The sequence below is a fragment of the Macrobrachium nipponense genome, chromosome 21, assembly GCF_015104395.2.
Source record: "Macrobrachium nipponense isolate FS-2020 chromosome 21, ASM1510439v2, whole genome shotgun sequence".
NCBI classification, from domain to species: Eukaryota; Metazoa; Arthropoda; class Malacostraca; order Decapoda; family Palaemonidae; genus Macrobrachium; species Macrobrachium nipponense.
The window spans coordinates 62,488,177-62,505,936 of NC_087212.1; the positions used below are offsets into that span (position 1 = coordinate 62,488,177).

General features: G+C 44.9%; 1 protein-coding gene across 1 annotated transcript in view; it reads left to right on the forward strand.

The window, feature by feature from the left end:
- LOC135198083 (neuroguidin-like) overlaps positions 1–17,760 on the forward strand; it is a 114,628-nt gene that overhangs the window by 12,482 nt on the left and 84,386 nt on the right. The window lies entirely within an intron of this gene.

Below are 17,760 nucleotides of genomic sequence, written 5' to 3' on the forward strand. Positions count from 1 at the left end.
AAGGAATGCGTTCGCTAGAACCATCGAGCATAAAGAATACCGCTCGAAGCAATTATATTTAAACGAAACGGATTTCGGTAAATACAAAGCTGATTTGGTGTTGTCATGACAATACCAAGTATCTAAAATCGAAACTGATAACTGCTGGGAGGTTGCACGCAACCCCGATTGCAGTTCAATTAAGATACAATTCGTCTCGGTCACAAACCGTAGAGTTAACTACGGTATGCGCCTACCCCCCGGACAATTCAACTGTTACAAGAGTCATGTCGCGAGGGTAATATACGTAGTATATTTGTAGGTTCTGTACAACGACCTCCATCCTAAATTCTTTTCCCTCGATGAAATGAGAATAAGGATTGGAGATCGACCGCCTTCGTTCTCTAGTCAAGAGAGTGAAGGAGAAGTCTTTCCCAAGGAAAGCTTCAATGGTGAACAGAATACCGAAGACGATAGTTCAAGCCAAACTGGAAGTTCCCGTCCGTCTTCTCTATTCCAGGTTAATCGCCTACTGTGAGATACTCTTCTTTCAGCAGCAGTCTTCTTCCAAATGCTAGAAATTACAGGAATTCGAGCATAAGCGAGTTCCCGATTATCGTAACAATTATCGTGGATTCTCGCTCACTTTGGACCGTGGTCTCGCCTAAGTGTTTGGAGATCGTAAAACTCGAACACTCTGTGCGCTAGAAATTCCGTAGAATTTCTAAGCACTCTGCGAAACCCCCACCGAATTCGTCAAACTATATCGGCTGGTGGTCCTCTCGATTTCCCGTAGAAATCGAGAAAGGGCAGGATCCCTCCTCAACGACCGGGGCTTACGTCAGGTAGGACCCGAAGGTCCCCCCAGTAGCGCAGCCCCTAACGTGGGATCTTACAGAGAAATCTCTGTAGGATCCCTCCCCTTTCCCTCGTAGCCGTAAGGAGAGAGGGAATGGGGGAGGAATGGATACTGGCTCACCTTCCCAGCGGAACTAGCAGTTGGAGAAGAAAAGGAGCAGCCATCGCCTTACGGCGATGGCCTCTCAGAGCCTGGGAAAACGTATCATACAAATAAAAAGGGGAAGGATCAATTCCCGGTAAATAGCGGAAACATTGATCCCAGTAAACAATGCAATCCTCAATAAAATATGAAATGAAAAAGAACTGGCACTTGCGATTTCACTTCATTCAAATAAAAAGGGGAAAAGAGGTCAATTTCCGTAAGCTCGAAACTGATCAAAATGAGTATTGCTACAATCAAAATAAATATATGAAAATGAAAAAGAATACTGTACTTGCGATTCCACTTCCATACAGAATAAGTTTCCGTGCCGAGCGCATTCGCTCGGCAACGAGCATACAGGTCAAAAAATATAAATGAAAAGAGCACTTACTTACGATTTTCATCTACACATTTCCAACCAAAATATACGCTCGGAGCGAGCGCTCTCCCGCCCTCGGCACCGAGCATACACAATACGAGGATCATTTCTGGGAAAATGAATTCCCGCACTTACGCCCTTCAGTCCCGGCACTCGGGTAATCGGAGGGCGTGGTGAAACCAAGATCCTTTAACCTCTTCATTACCGAAAGTTTGTTTGGAGGTAGGTGGGTACCACCATTCAAGTCTACTACACCGCACCGGGTGCATAAAGGTGGTATGCGTAGTACCACCAAAACTCCTCTTTTCAGATAGGGACTTCCAATCATTCTGTAATTTCGGTTTGAAGAGTTTGGAGCAAAATAAACAGTATGACACGATGCCAGACGTATGATGAACCCAAAAAAAATATTATTATTGCTTATAGTATTGTGTAGGTGACAGATGAACTGCGTCTCACAAGAATCAAAAAATAACAAAACCAGACAAGCGTAAACATGTATAATAACTTCTACCAAAGTAAAAAACCAGTTGTTATCATCAATTTACTGTAGTTTTATTTATTTATTCACATTGACATTTTACAAATAAAACAGATATGAACACCAGATAAATGAAGGTAGAAATCCAAAGCCTTATAGTAACTTTGTTTTTATATATATAAAAAAACAAAACAGAGAAAAAGCGATTTTTTCTGAGGACAAGAAACTTGAAAAATTAGTTTAGATACCCCTGATGCCCCTAAAGTTGTTTTCTGTGATGAAACTAATCTTAGAAACGTAGAAAATGACATTGACCAATTTTTGAAAGATATACTATAAAATTTGCGATTTCCATATTTATTGGCGGGGCTTTCGCTTTAGTTTTTGCTCTTTTTTTGTTATTACGTGCTTATTTACGGTTCTATTTTGATAATACTTTATGTGCATGTTCCAGGTGCGATATACCAACATTCTGTAAGACCGAATTTCTATTCAAGACCGTAGTTTTCTCACCGACCACCAGTGTCCCTTGTACAAGGACACTGAGTTTCACATTTTTTTTCATAAATCATTTATTGTCCCTGTAGGATGATAAAACTAACAGAGAATATGCGTTATTATAGTGCTAATAATACCTGATAATTTAATTAGCCTGTCTTGATTAGTGTATTTTTTGGCAAATATTTTTACGATCGGCACCCCTCCAAACTTGAGTCACTACCGAGAGATTCAGTTCGGCAGCAAACGCAATGTTTACATTCTGCTCACCCACCCGGTAAGGAAGGGGTTAATTCACAATTGAATTCAATGGAAATAAATATGAAATGATTGTACTTACAATTCAGTTTCACTAGATAAATAGAAAAAGAAAAACACAACCATGCGAAAGCAACGACGATAAAGCGGGCAGAGAGCGATGATACACGCCCACGACGCCAGCAGGCAAAAAGCAAAAGTGATTTGTTTGTTTACCTACCAGTCGCGCGCGCGCGCCTGTCGGACAAGCAGTTAACTACCGAACCCCTTGTTCGAAAGCTTACGACCTATCCAGCTGCCGCTAGTACCTTCCTATTGTAAAAGGACCTCAGGTTTGTATAGTTAGGAAAAATGCAATTGTTCCGATACGTAATACAAACCCTCGGTCCTTTAACAATAGGAAGGTAACTAGCGGCAGCTGGGACGGTCGTAAGCTCGAACAAGGGGAGAACGTAGTTAACTGCTTGTCCGATCGTGCGCGCGCCCGCGCGCGCCCGAGAGGTGAAGAATCACTTTTGCTTTCGGCGCGGGTGTGAAGGACGTGTTCGTCATCGCTCTCTGCCCGCTTCATCGTCGTATGCTTTGTTTATATTGTGTTTTCTACTAATGGTTGGTTTGGACTTGAAAATGAAACTGTAAGTACACTGTTTTCATTTTCATTACTTAATTATGAATCAACATGGAGCTATCGCCGTAGAGACGGCGATTTCCGCTCTTTTCATGAATTGAACCCTTGAATTATGTCTCGGTGCCGAGGGCGGGCGCACTCGCGCCGAGTCATGTTTTTGGGCGAAAGTGTGTAATTGAAAGATGTAAGTACTCTTTTTCATTATATTTTTGCCCTGTGCGTTCGTTGCGAGAGCTTGATTGCGCTCGGCAGAGCCTCTTATTTTGTAGAATAGAATGCAATGAAAGTGGATTCGCAATGCAGTTTTCTTTTCATTTTCATTTATTAATTGCATCAAATTTAATTTTGGATCAATTTCCGCTCTTACCCGGGAATTAATCCTTACGATTTATTGCTGTGAAAGTGAAAATAGCAAGTGCAGTATTGTTCATTTTCATCATATATATTTATGATAGCATCATATTATTATGGATCAAGTTTCCGCTCTTACCGGGAATTGATTTTTCCCTCTAAGTTCTATGAAGTGAATCGCAAGTGCAGTATTCTGTTTCATTTTCATATTACTTTTCACTGCTGTGCGGGGGTAGGGGAAGCGAAGGTCTGCCAGGAAGTCGTCGGAAAGCTCTCCCGCGACTCCCTTGGTATCCGATTCTTCGTCTTCTTTCCTCCCCCTCCCCCCCCCGCTCAGCTTCCTCGTATTTTGTTTTTGGGGTCTTCCTTCCGTTCGGGGGGGGTGGTGGGGCATGTCTCCCCCCCGTGCGTGAGGGAACCCCTCTTACTAATCTGTCTGTGCTACCGCAGGTGCTACAGCCGTGGGAGACGACCTTGGACAGGTATGACCACTGCGGCTGCAGGGCGTGCCTAGCATCCACGATCTGCTGCAGAGTCTAGCGAGGTCTGGGGCGGTGACCTTGGAGTGGTCTCCACTACAACCTTCACGGCCGCTTATGCTGCTTGTCCCCCCGCTGGTCTACACTCCCCATGCTGTGTCGGTGACGCCGTCTGCCGCTTCTAGGGCCGTCGCCGCCGTACCGAGGAGGGGTATGCCGCCGCCGCCTGTGTTTTTCTTCGTGTTGCCTGCCCCAGACTTTCGCTGTTCCAGCAGCTCGCCCCTGGACCGGCCGCCAGTACCACGCTGGCTGCCGATGATTCTACGAGGCGATGGCTGGGCCTGCCGTACCTTGTCCGCTGATGTGGTTCCCGCTACTGGCTTGGCTGTCCCTTCTGTGTTTACCGCTGCCGCTGCTTGTTTCCTGCCGCTCCTGAGCTGGTTGCTGTTCCTGTCCGCTCCTTGGTTCCTGCGCCTGTCCATGCTGGTCCTGCCCATGGTGTGTCTTCCCCAGTCCCAGGTCCTTCCGGACAGGTGCTTCAGTCGGCCGTGTTGCTTCGGCTAATAGGCCCGACTCCGGCCTGGATGGAGGACCTGACGACTGTCCTGCGTGAGCTTGACGAAGAAGAGGAAGGTGTCATCTTCGTCTTCGTCTGTTGCTGCCTCTTCCCCTTCGACTTCTAAGGCGCCCATAAGCCGAAGAAGAAGAAGGCTGCCTCCCCCCCCTAAGAAGTCTCCTTCGGGAACTTCTAAGGGCCCGTCCCACCACCCCGGTGGGACGGGGGGTCCTTCTGCTGGTCCTCCTGCTCCTTCGGGAGCGGGGCCCGTCTCCCCTTCCGTAAGGAAGAGATAGACGGGGACCAGAGGAGTATCGGTTAGCTCTGGTACTTCCTCGCCTGGTGCTAGCGGCGATGCGCTACGCCAGGTTCCGCTCGGTCTCTCGTTCGCGGGAGAGATCCCGAGTGTACGCTCTCCCTCGGGAGACCGTGCAGCCAAAGTTTCGGCGCCAGAGTTCGCTCGGCGCCAAGACCACGGCACGGAGCAGAAGGCTGGCGAGAACCGCTCAGGTGACTCTCGCCAGGCCAGCGGCCCGCTCTCGCAGCGACCAGCTGGTAACCGGGTTTTGTTATTCCCCTAAGAAGACTCCTTCGGGACTTCGAAGGGCTCGTCACATTCCGGTGTGACGGGGGGGTTCTTCTGCTGGTCCTCCTGTTCCTTCGGGAACGGGGGCCCGTCTCCCCTTCTGAGAAGAAGAAGAAGACGGGGACCAAGGGTGTGGCTGGCTACCGCTGGTACACCCTCGCCTGGTCTTGGCAGCTCTGCTGCTAAGCCAGGTACCGGCTCGGTTTCTCGTCCGCGAGAAGTTCCGAGTGTACGATCTCCTTCGGGTTGACCGTGCAGCCAAAGTTAAGACGCCTGAGTTCGCTCAGCGTCATGACCGAGGCACGGAGCAGAAGACTGTCGAGAGCCGCTCAGGTGACTCTCGCCAGGCCAGCGGCCGCTCTCTCAGCAGCGACCAGCGGTACCCTCGGGTGGACGTGACGGTCTCTGACCGGCCACGGGTTGAGGCTGGGAAGAGGTCCCCCAGGTCCCCTCGACCGACGGTACCAGCCTCGGCTGGTACCAGCGGTTTGACGTGCCGCGAGGACGCTCACCGGTCTCACGGCGAAAGCGAGCTCTGCAGGTCACCTGACCGCCGCTACCACAGGGACCGGGCGGATACGGTGACCAGCAGCAGCTCGTCTGACGCACGGGACCGGGGTCGACGTGCTCAGTCGAGCCGCTCGCCACAGGTGAGCGGCACGGCCAGGCCTGCAGATCGTCCCCACCGCGGTTGGTGATCGGCTGCAGCCCCCCACGTACGCTGGTCCTGCCAGCGAGCGGGGGGGCGGGGGGAGCGTCAGGTCTGTCTCTCCACTACCTTCAACTTCCCTCGGGGTACACCCGGGAAGAGCGAGGTAGCTAGGAGTGATCGTGAGAGGTGGCGCCGCCCCTCACGATCCCCCCGTCCCCCCCCCCCACGACGCGCACGTGCCACGTATGGTCTTAGGACCAACCAGGACGTACGCGCAAGTGATTGGAGGCGACCGTCAGGGGGAGAGGGGGGTAGCGTCAGTTCTGTCTCTCCGATACCTTCAACTTTCTCGGCATACGCCAGGAAGAGCAGGTATATAGGAGTGATCGTGAGAGATGCGCCGCTCACGATCCCGTCACGACGCCGCAAGTGCCAGGTTGGTCTTAGGACCAACCAGGACGTACGCGCAAGTGATTGGAGGCAACCGTCAGGGATCTGTTGCTGGTCCTTCTTCTGAAGGAGGAGGGTCCTGGGAGCTGCTCTTGTTGGAGGGACTAGACGGTCCTACTCCTCAAGACGCTGTAACTTCCGAGATTCAGAGTAACTTTACCCAGTTATTGCCTGATTCGTCAGCACACGACCGGGGGGAAGGATCGCCGCTCCCACCAGCAGAGCCCATGTCTCTGCTCGAGTCGTTTTGGGGCCCGAGAGGGAACCCAAACCGACGGTGGGTATGCCGCGATCGGAGCTTTTGCCTATTCTGTCTTGAACCAGAGTCTCTCGTCTCCGGACAAGAAGGCTCTCTCAGTTCTGGCCGGTCGATCAAGCTACTTCCACCTCCTCTACTGCGACAGCGGCTTTCTTTTTCTACGTGTCTTCGGACACCGTATTTAATACTCCTTCGGTCCTCCTGAGAGGTTTCGACCTCGACGATGGACTGGAATGAGTCGGAGGACGGTATCGGCTCTCTCCTGTCAGGTGTCGATCAGCCCCACCCAGACGACGTTCACAGTGGCGGCAGACCCTTACCTACAGTGAGAGTTCGTAACCCTCCTCGGGGAAAACGTTTTCTCCTGACGATACGTTTTCCCAGACTCTGAGAGGCCATCGCCGCAAGGCGATGGCTGCTCCTACTCTTCTCCAACTGCTAGTTCCACTGGGAAGGCGAGCGAGTATCCAATTCCTCCCCCATTCCCTCTCTCCTTACGGCTACGAGGGAAAGGGAAGGATCCTACAGAGATTTCTCTGTAGGATCCCACGTTGGGGACTGCGCTACCAGGGGGACCTTCGGGTCCTACCTGACGTAAGCCCCGGTCGTTGAGGAGGGATCCTCTGCCCCATTCTCGATTTCTACGGGAATCGAGAGGACCACCAGCCGATATCGTTTTGACTGAATTCGGTGGGGGTTTCGCAGACTGCTTAGAATTCTACGGAATTTCTAGCGCATTCAGAGTGTTAGAGTTTCTTACGATCTCCAAACACTTAGGCGAGACCACGGTCCAAAGTGAGCGAGACGAGAATCCCCGATATGTTACACGATAATCGGGAACCTCGCCTATGCTCGAATTCCTGGAATTTCTAGCATTAGGAAGAAGACTGCTGCTGAAGAAGACTATCTCACAGTAGGCGACCAACCTGGAATAGAGAGAACGGACGGGAATATCCAGTTTGGCTGGAACTATCGTCTTAGTATTCTGTTCACCATTGAAGCTTTCCTTCGAGGAAGACTTCTCCTTCACTCTCTTTAATGAGAACGAAGGTGGTCGATCTCCAATCCTTATTTTGTTTTCTTGAAGGAAAGAATTTAGGATGGAGATCGTTTGTTCAGAATCCTACAAAATATACTACGTATATTAACCTCGCGACATGATTCTGCTAAGCAGTTGAATGGTCCGAGGGTAGGCGCATATCCTGGTTATTCTACGGATTGCGACTTAGACGAAAAGTATTCTAATTGAACTGCAACCCGGGTTGCCTGCAACCTCCCAGGAGTTTCCAGTTTCAATTTTATATACTTATGGTGTTGTCACAACAACACCATTTAAGCTTTTATATTTACCGAAATTCGTTTCGCTTAAATATAATTGCTCGAGCATATCTTTTTATGCTCGGTGGTCTAGCCGACGCATTCCTTCCGTGGAAAGGATTACTTGGCAACTCAGGATGACGAGTCAGCGACAGCTACTGCGTATTGAATTGCCCGAGGCATTTCAGTATCAGCTGCCGCTTTGAGATAGACGGTTGTTTATGTCTTTCTCACCTGCTTTGATTGAATAACAACCGTATCTCTGCCCAACAATCACGGACTTAAGTCTCCGATTAACGGGGATTCTCGCATACATGAATGACCATCTACTGCTGAGAAACGCTAGTATTCATCGTCTTCGTATTGCGAGAATTTTAAACAGAGATATCTATTCGACTCTCATCTTTCTGTTTACCGCACGGTAAACAGAATTCTGTAATAGTCTCTTGCTGCATCGTATCCCGATAATGCGAATGATTTTTGCGGAATCTGAGTTTGTCCCAAAATCAAATTCTTGTATTACGGAAGGTGTACAAATTGTTCATTGTTCACCCCGGATTAGCAGATGTATTGAAAGACATCGCCTACTCCACACCTGCCAGCTCTACTTCCAAACGTTCAGACCATGAAGAAGCAGTTCTTCAAGCGGCTCTCCCCTGTGTTTCATTACTGAAGAACGCCCCGCTTTCATTGCACACGGACAGCAATGAAATGGCGGTTAGCGTTTTCAGTCATTTGTAAGCACAGGTTTAGAATCTTGAGATTCCTTCTCTCGATTCAGCTGGAAGACGTAGGTTGCATTCATTGCCTACCTTCGTCTTCAACGTCACATAGTGTTGTTTCTCCTTAAGCTGAGATTCAACGTCTATGAGATTTTTCTTGCCATCAGGGACCTCGGTCTTTTGAAGGCAATTGACTTTCGCCTTTTGAGCTTATGCATTAAGAGAATCATCGCCGCGCCGTCCGGCATCGGTGACTAACAAATATTTATTTGTTTTGTCTCTCAGCATAACTCTTTAAAGGGCGAAGGTCACGTGACTTACCCGGATGCTTGGACAACTTGCCTCTACTGATTCCGAACCAGTCAGTCGGCAGCTGTCAGAGCGCCCGAGTCAGTTACGAACTATGCTATGGACTTAGTTCGGTTGTTCCAGAGCAATCATTACTTCGTCTTAATAGCTTGTCAGTATGAGTACTGTACATAACCAAAGTCGAGAAGAGGGATAGGTCATACGACTATTCCCTTCTTTTCGTCTTAGGTAACTGCATGACTTCTCTTGAGAAGTCAAGCACAAAGGGATGGGGATTTGTGACGCTCGATTTCGTACCGATCTTCGTAGCGAAGACTCAGAACCCTTCGGTAACTGACGATTGGTTCGAGTCCTTCACAATACCCTCCCTAATGGACGTCACCCCGCCTCCGATACGAAGGCTATGCTGCTTTGTCCTGTGAAGGTTGCGACGGAGCTGTCTGAAGAAAACTCGACACCCAGGATGTAGTGTGGACGCCTCTTCATCATTCTCTCGCGTTCCGCAAGAACTTCTCCGTGGCGCTGGTAATGAAGGCAGGCGCCTGGTCCAACCGGACCGCATGCACCTCCTTCTACCTTCAGGATATTGCCCACAGTTCCTTGGATCTTTTTCCTTGGGTTGGGAACCGTGGTGGTTGCTCAACACGTTGTGTAGTTAACCCAGACCCTCGCAGGCTGAACAGCATCGAGTCCTGGGTGTACCGTAAGAATGGATGAGGAATGAGAGTGTGACTGGCTCCTCTTCCCATCTTTTTTCTTCCCTCTACCTTTGGGTAGGGAGGGACACGGTCGTCACCTGCTGTGGTAAGGACGAGATGCAGGTGAGCTACTCAATAGAGCACCATCCTATCCCTTTCAGTAGGGATAGGAGTAAATATCCACCACTTCCTCCAACAAGGGGGAGGAAGTGGATGCCAAATTGAGACAAACCCATCATTTTATGATTGTCCTCTTGCCCCCCAAAACAGGAACAAGTTCTTGCTTGCTGGTACGAAGAGATACGCTTGCCTCTCTCTTAGTACTTGGCCCAGAGGTCTGACCATTGATCCTGCGGTGCACACCCCGATCAATCGGACAGAGGTTTGGATCCCTCCCTTGCTCTTACGACCAGGGAGGCACTCCAGGGTTGGACGAACACCAGTCTGTTCACCAAAAAGACTCAGATTCCTCCCACCAAGAAGTGAGTCTTCCTATTGTTAAAGGACCGAGGGTTTGTATTACGTATCGGAACAAATGACAATTTGTCGAAAATTGCATTTTTCCTAACTATACAAACCTGAGGTCCTTTACATATAGTCCCACCTCATGCCCACCCTCACTCTGCCAACTTTTTGCATGGGCCTAAAGCAAAAGTGATTCTTCACCTCTCGGGCGCGCGGGCGCGCGCACGATCGGACAAGCAGTTAACTACCGTTCTCCCCTTGTTCGAAGCTTACGACCGTCCCAGCTGCCGCTAGTTACCTTCCTATTTTTAAAGGACCTCAGGTTTGTATAGTTAGGAAAAATGCAATTTTCGACAAATTGTCATTTTTGGACAAATTGTCATATTTGAATGTAATGTTTTAATAATAGAGTAAAATTTTAACAAAATTTGAATGTAATGTTTTAATAATAGAGTAAAATTTTAACAAAGGAATTGTTATGGGTGAGCAATGCGTAGTACAACGATGGAACGAAAATAGCCAGACGTGAATATGGAAAGTGAGACCAGTGTAAATCATGTATAAATCATGTATGGAATATCCCCAAGCAACCATCAATTTCACGTCACTGACAGAAAGGTAGTATCGAAACATCCTAAAACTGCCTTCTAGTCCCATCCCTCAGGGGACTTTCAGGGGCCTGCCCTCAATTGTAATGTAATATTGTAAGATATATAGGGCAACATTATGAAGTGAGAACAAGTCAATGCACATATTAAACAAATACTATAATAAATGGAACAGAAATAAGAGCTTGAAATAATATTACACGATTATAAAACAAATGAAGAAAAGGAATATATACTTATGTAACTTAACCCTCTTACGCCGAAGCGGTAAAAAAAAAATTGTCTCCCATGTGCAGGAGGTGTTTCAGAGTGAGCGTGGAAGCGGAAAAAATATTTTTTTCAAAAAATCACAGGGCGCTTAGTTTTCAAGATTAAGAGTTCATTTTTGGCTCCTTTTTTTGTCATTGGCTGAAGTTAAGTATGCAACCATCAGAAATGAAAAAAAATTATCATTATCATATATAAATAATGCGATATATGATAGCGCAAAAAAAATTTCATATATAATTTTATTCAAATCGCGCTGTGCGCAAAACGGTTAAAGGTAACAAGTTACTTTTTTTTCGTTGTAATGTACACTAAATTGCGATCATTTTGGTATATAACATTGTAAAACGATAAAAGCAACACAGAGAAAATATTATCACAAAATAATGCATGAATTCGTAACGTGCGGACGTAAACAAATATTTTTTTAAAAAATTCACCATAAATCTAGATATTGTCCTAGAGACTTCCAATTTCTTTCAAAATGAAGACAAATGATTGAATATTACTATACTGTAAGAGTATTAGCTTACAATTGCAGTTTTCAACCATATCTGACAAGTTAAAGTTGACCGAATGTCGAATTTTTTTATATATATATTTTTTATATGCAATTATTTTGGAAATAAGAAAAGCTACAACCTTCAAATATTTTTCATTTTATTCTACATGAAATTGCGCACATTTTCATATATAAAACTCTATGAAATGCCTAATATGAAATGGAGCAAATATTCCGAGAATGGGACGTACGCATTTCGGAGATTTGTGGCGGAGAATCCGCGCGCGGAGGGAAGGAAAGATTTTTTTTTTAAATTCACCATAAATCTAAATATTTTGCTAGAGACTGAATTTGTTTCAAGATGAAGATAAATGACTGAATATTACTAGACTGTAAGAGTTTTAGCTTACAATTGCATTTTTCGACCATTTCGGTAGTCAAAGTTGACCGAACGTGGTTTTTTTTCTATTTATTGTGATTTATATGCAAATATTTCAAAAATGAGAAAAGCTACAACCTTCAATTATTTTTTGTTATATTCTACATAAAATTGCGCACATTTTCATATATAAAACTTTATGTAACGGCTAATTTAAAATGGTGCAAACATTACCACAATCGCATGTATGATTTTTTCGGAAGAGTTACCGCGCGGACTTAAAGAAAATGTTATTTTTTTCATAAATTCACCATAAATCGAAATATTGTGCTAGAGACTTCCAATTTGTTGCAAAATGAAGGTAAATGCTTGAATATTACTAGAATATAAGCGTTTTAGCTTACAATTGCGTTTTTCAACCATTTCGGTAGAGTCAAAGTTGACCAAAGGTTGAAATTTTGGAAATTATCGTTATTTATATGAAAATATCTCAAAACTGATAAAAGCTACAACCATGGGTTGTTTTTAGTTGTATTGTGCATGAAATTGCGCACATTTCCATATATAAAACTTTATATAACGGCTAATTTTAAAATGGTGCAAACATTACCACAATCGCATGTATGATTTTTTTCGGAAGAGTTACCGCTCAGACGTAAGGAAAAAGTTTTTTCATAAATTCACCATAAATCGAAATATTGTGCTAGAGACTTCCAATTAGTTGCAAAATTAAGGTAAATGATTGAATATTACTAAAATATAAGAGTTTTAGCTTACAATTGCGTTTTTCGACCATTTCGGTAGAGTCAAAGTTGACCGAAGGTTGAAATTTTGGCAATTATCGTTATTTATATGAAAATATCTCAAAACTGATAAAAGCTACAATCATGAGTATTTTATTGTTGTATTCTACATAAAAATGCGCACATTTTCATATATAATACTTCATGTAACGGCTAATTTACAATGGTACAAAAATTATGTCAAAGTGACGAAATAATTTCCGAGATGTGTCACAGATACTTTTTAGTGCGGCAAGAAAGAAATTCGCGCTTGCGCGCCTGCGTAACGATTGTAAACAAAACAACACCTTGATCCGTGAACTCCCAGCATCCCCCAAGGCGCGTGATTCAAAAGTTTTAGGCTGGTAGGCCTATAAGTATTTTTCCACGAATTTTAAAAAAAATTTTGTAAGTCGACGTAAAATACGTCCAGTCGGTGTAAGAGGGTTAATGCATGAATCCCCTCAAATTCTCCACTCAGTCCTATCACAATGTACCTCCTCCCCCCAAAATCTGCATTATTTCTCTCACTTAGAAGTCGGCGTCTGAAACAAAAGCCCCTATAACATGGCGCATGTGCAGTAGGATTGGCACATGCGTAGTAGGATTCAGCATCATAATAGCAGTAGTGGTAGGTGGATTTTGGCTATGTAACGGCTCCATTATCGGTTTATTTATCGCTTTATTTCAGCTTGTATTTTGTTTCAAATGTCATAAACAAGAGGAAATAACACAATAACATGGCAAAACCTCCCCCCAAGTGTTTTACCCCACCCATTACCTAGCTTTCCCATCGGTCCCCTTTACCGTAGGATAGAGTTGTAAGGCATAATTCTCCCAAGTGTTTTACCCCACTCAAAACCCCGCATTCCCATTGGTCCCCCTAACCGTAGGATATAATTCAAAGGTAAATTACAGGTTAATTACAGCCGGCCAAAAAAATATTACTTTAAATTCTTGTTCAGGAGGTAAAATTCTAAACAAAAACGTCAACTGCCACAGACTAGTTTGCCACGGTACACGGGCTTAGATCTACCAGCTAAACTATGTAGTACTACGTATAGCCTAGGCCTAATTCATTTATTGCAAGACCCTGCAGTGCCATTTGTAGGCCATTGTGAGTAAGTTATGTAATAGAAAAATATAACAAATAGGTATAGTCTAGCCTAGCTAAAGTTTTAACTTTTATGTGATACAATCAATTTGGTATAGGCTAGTCCTAGGCAAATGTAGGTAGTACTGCCTTTTATGAAAGGTAGTATTAGTGAAAGTACGCTTCATGGTCCATTATGTAAATAACTGAACCAACCCCCAGGTTATGATTCAAACTTATTCATTAATACTGTATGACATCTACCTATCTTTGATAAGCAGTATGTATTTGGAACGTGCTGTTTTATGCTTTTTTGTTCCTGGTTTAGTGGTTAGTGTGGTATGCTACTCAGATGTCATGGGTTCGTGTCTCCCCTGGGCCAATGAAAAATCAATGGCTCTGTATCATGATCAGTTACTGCTGCAGTGTGGGGTCTGCGGTGGGAGGTTGAAACCAACAATCTTTGGAAGCTTAAATTTCAAGTCAGTGGCCCCTTTGCACTTGTTCCATGAGAATAGGTTTCATCTACTGAAATAATAATATTATAGTTGAGTGAATTGATGTAGCAACTAGTCTTTATAGCTCCACCTCCTTATCAGCCATCAATGCCATTTACCTTGTACCTAGTGTTGCCACAATGAAGGCAAGGCGAGAGCTGAAGACAATGACCTAGAGTTGATGGTCCGACAGATATTCTTACTTTTTACATGTGGACCCTCATCTCCTGAACAGTAATGGGGGAACTGACTGGTAAACCTGCATTGTGAATATCTGGTTTTACCTTAACCCAACATAATGTCGGATGCTGTGCCCTAAATTGTTCATGTTTGGGGGTTGGGGGTGCTGGAGGGGAGAGGGGTAAAGCATACTCTCTTGATCCCAGATAAGTTGTGACCCCTTCCCTCTACTCAACCCCTTTTTCTGTTTTGTTCTTTTTGTATGTAGGGGTTTTTTACGACTTACAAAACAAATGCTTCACAACAAATATAAAAGGCTGAAGTATTTAAAGATAACAAAAACTGTCATAGAAAATTGTGGTAGATTTTTTACCTAGCCTAAATACACTTTCCCTAAGTACAAGCCCGGCTTGCAGAAATGCCTTGTTTAGTACCAACCCCTTTGACCTGATTGTTGTAAATAATCTGAGATGGTTTTTATAACAGTAATTCAGTAGGAGACTTCAGTGTGATTTTAATGAAGCATATTGATGAGACTTAACCCCTTGTGGATGAGTAACATACATACTAAGTATTATATGTATACATATAACTTTGTGGTAAAGTTTGGGTAGCATACATATATGTTCAAGATTTGGCACCATGCAGTTTGAGCGAATTTTGTGGGAAAAATGTTTTTAGTTCCATTTATCACAGATGGAACTATTCAGATCGCCTTACAAAAGTGGGAGTGAGCCGAGAGAGATCAGTCTTGGTTGAGGTGGTGAAGGGGAATGTTGTCATAACTTCCTGTCCAAGGATGTCGTAAATATTTTATAATATGTAAATATACTCAGAATTTATTCCTAAATATACTCAGAATTTATTCCTGGTTTTAGTTCTATCTGTTATGGCATTGTCTGAGCTGTGATTATTACTTGACAAATTAGAATAAAAATTAATAGTATTAGAAAGAACACTTATAACTTGGTAAAATTAGCATATTTTTATGACTGACTTAAGGAAAAGAGGTCCACACCTGATGGGAATTTTTCACTTTCAATTTCCCATGGAAGGTACAGAAATTTTTTTAGAATTTATTTTTTTACACCATGAGCATATGCATATCTCCCTGTTTCCATTGATGTTTTTTTTTTTTTTTTTTTTTTTTTTTTAAATTGGCCATCCTTAAATTTTGCCCAGTCATGGATGTATGCATTTGCTTATATTAGCCTGGACTGTGAGAGTTAAGAACATAGCATAATACCTTCAGTATCAAAACTGTTGCAGTAATACTGTTATGCTATGCATGATGTCTCAGGGAGTCCAGGAGGCCGAAGCCCTCCTGTCAGGTCAGGGCACAGCACCTTAAGGTAGGTTAGTTTAGGATCCATCCCCGTTGAAATGTGTCTGTTCTGCTGCAGTTCAAAGGATTGGGATTCAGTATCCGGGATATCTTGGCTAGGAGGGTACAAAAACCCTCTAGTAGAAAGTGAAGCAAGAGCAGTCACATCTTAGTGAAGGCTTCAAAAAACAAGCATTACATGAAGTAATTTTACATGTTTGGTCTTAACACCTACAATTTGATGTTTGTCCAGTCTTAAAATGTTTTTGCAAGAACACCAGTCACTGGATGAAAAAATATTCACTGGAAGTGAGACATCTTCAGTGAGCACACCCATCCCTGATATTCACTGACCCAGTCAAGGTATCCTTTTGAATGAGGGGGATGAGGGTTTTAGCATTTCCTGGGGTTTTTTGATAAAGACATTAAAAATTTCTTCTTGAGGTATGCTGAAACTCATAAGACTGACATATACCTTGATTTTGTACATGAACTTCCCTGCCAGATATATACTTAGCTTAGGTCTCTGACGTCACGACAGAAAATTCAAAACTCGCGGCACACGCTACAGGTAGGTCAGGTGATCTACCTTACCCGCCGCTGGGTGGCGGGTGTAAGAACCAGTCCCCCTTTCTTGTCAGATTATTTTCTGTCGCCGGCTGGACAACACCTGTTGTTCAGTCCTTACGATAGTTAAATTCTTTCTCGTTGCCGACGAATTGGATATTGGTGAAGTACCCTTTGTTTGTTGGCTTGGCATACGCTTTTTGGATTGTTATTAAGATTTTTCTTTTGGCTTTTTCTTAGAATTAATAATCATGGATGAGTCTGAAGTTAAGAAACCTAGTTTATTTAGGGTTTGTTCAGTGAAGGAATGTAAAGTTAGACTTCCTAAAGCTGCATTAGATCCTCACTCTGTATGTATGTCTTGTAGAGGGAATGAATGCTCTTTTATTAACCCTTGCAAAGAGTGTGAGAATTTGGATGAGGATGGTTGGAAGGCTCTTTCTTCTTATGTGAGAAAGTTAGAGAAGGATAGGGCGCGCAAGGCTTCTTCAAGGAGCTCTAGTAGATCGAGGGTGAGTGAGATTGACGCTGAGAACCCTGTAGTAGAAGTAGTTCCTTCTCCAGTTTCAGCCCCTGCACCTAGCTTTGAACCCGAAGATTCGTTTTCAAAAGTTCCTTCCGGGAGAGCCTCGATCAGGAGTAAGGAGAGCCTCGCTCGCTCTCGACAAGGTAAGAGTGATAGTGCAAGTGATCAGTGCAGTGCCCCTAGTGAAGTGGAGGGTGCGTCTGACCGGCTCACTAACGCTTCCAGGCCTAGACCTCTTCCAGACTCCCAGACCCAGTGGAGGAGGAAAGTCGAAAGCCGCAGGAAGGTTAGGGAGAACCCCCACCAGTCAGGCGTCCCCTCGGCAGATCCTGTTGCTCGTTCCCAGGCTGCCTTGGATCGAACCAAGAAGGAGTTATTGCGCCAGTGCTTCTCGTCATCTTCGTCGCCTTCTCCTAAGCGTAGATGGAGCGCCTCGGAGTCGTCTCGCCCTCTCAAGAGGCCCTGGAAAGCTCCTTGCGCCCTTCCTTCCAGCCCCGAATCCTTCGCGGAAGAGCCAGAAGTGGAACGCAAGAGAGCCAAGAATTCTTCTGTTTACGCTTCTCCTGTTCGGTCTCGGACTTCGTCTCCTGTAGAGGAATTTAAGAGATCTCCCGCGCGCATCCTGGCGGGTCTGCAAGCGCAGATTGCGGCTTTAGCTGACTCTATTGCCGGGACTTCTCATCGTCGGAAGGACGCCTCGCTTCCGGTGAAGAAGTCTAAGAACGTCCCTTCTGCTAGCTCTCCTCCGGCTAGAGAAGTTTTTGAGCCTCGTAGCAGGAAGTCAGAAGTGCAGACTGAAGTTCGGGATCATTCTCCGAGTAGGCTCTCCTCTCTTCCCAGCAAGAGTTTTGAGCATGTCAGGCGTAAGGAGCCGGATTTCCGCTCCTCTTCAGTTAGGCGTCAAGAGCTTGACAGACGTCAAGAGCCTCGTTATCGTCAGGAGCGAAGGAAGAGTTCTTCGCCTG